The following is a 382-nucleotide window of genomic DNA, read 5'->3' on the forward strand; positions in this document are numbered from 1 at the left end:
TTCTAAACTTTAGACTATTCTTTTCTACACAATTCAATGAAAGTCTTTTTAGCTTTTTACCTTGTTGGTGTGTTCTTAATCTCCTATCTAATATAGTAATATAATCAATCTGTTGCCTAAATATTTATACGGCCTCTTCAGAAAATAGGAATGATTCAAATCAAACTATCTTTTTTAATTTTAGCCTTTTTCCTTAATTTTATATTGCTTTGTTAAAATGTTTAGCAAGCCTTTTTTCTTAAAAGGTTATTTGTGAAAACAAAACATAAAATTGAATAAACGTGTTGTTGACTTCTGAGCTCATCACATGCTTAATCACATTCTAATTCGTCAATACAAGAGGGTTACATTTTTCTTATTTGAAAGAAAACTGCAGCAGCCT

Source organism: Arachis duranensis, chromosome 3 (assembly GCF_000817695.3).
Source record: "Arachis duranensis cultivar V14167 chromosome 3, aradu.V14167.gnm2.J7QH, whole genome shotgun sequence".
Taxonomy (NCBI): domain Eukaryota; kingdom Viridiplantae; phylum Streptophyta; class Magnoliopsida; order Fabales; family Fabaceae; genus Arachis; species Arachis duranensis.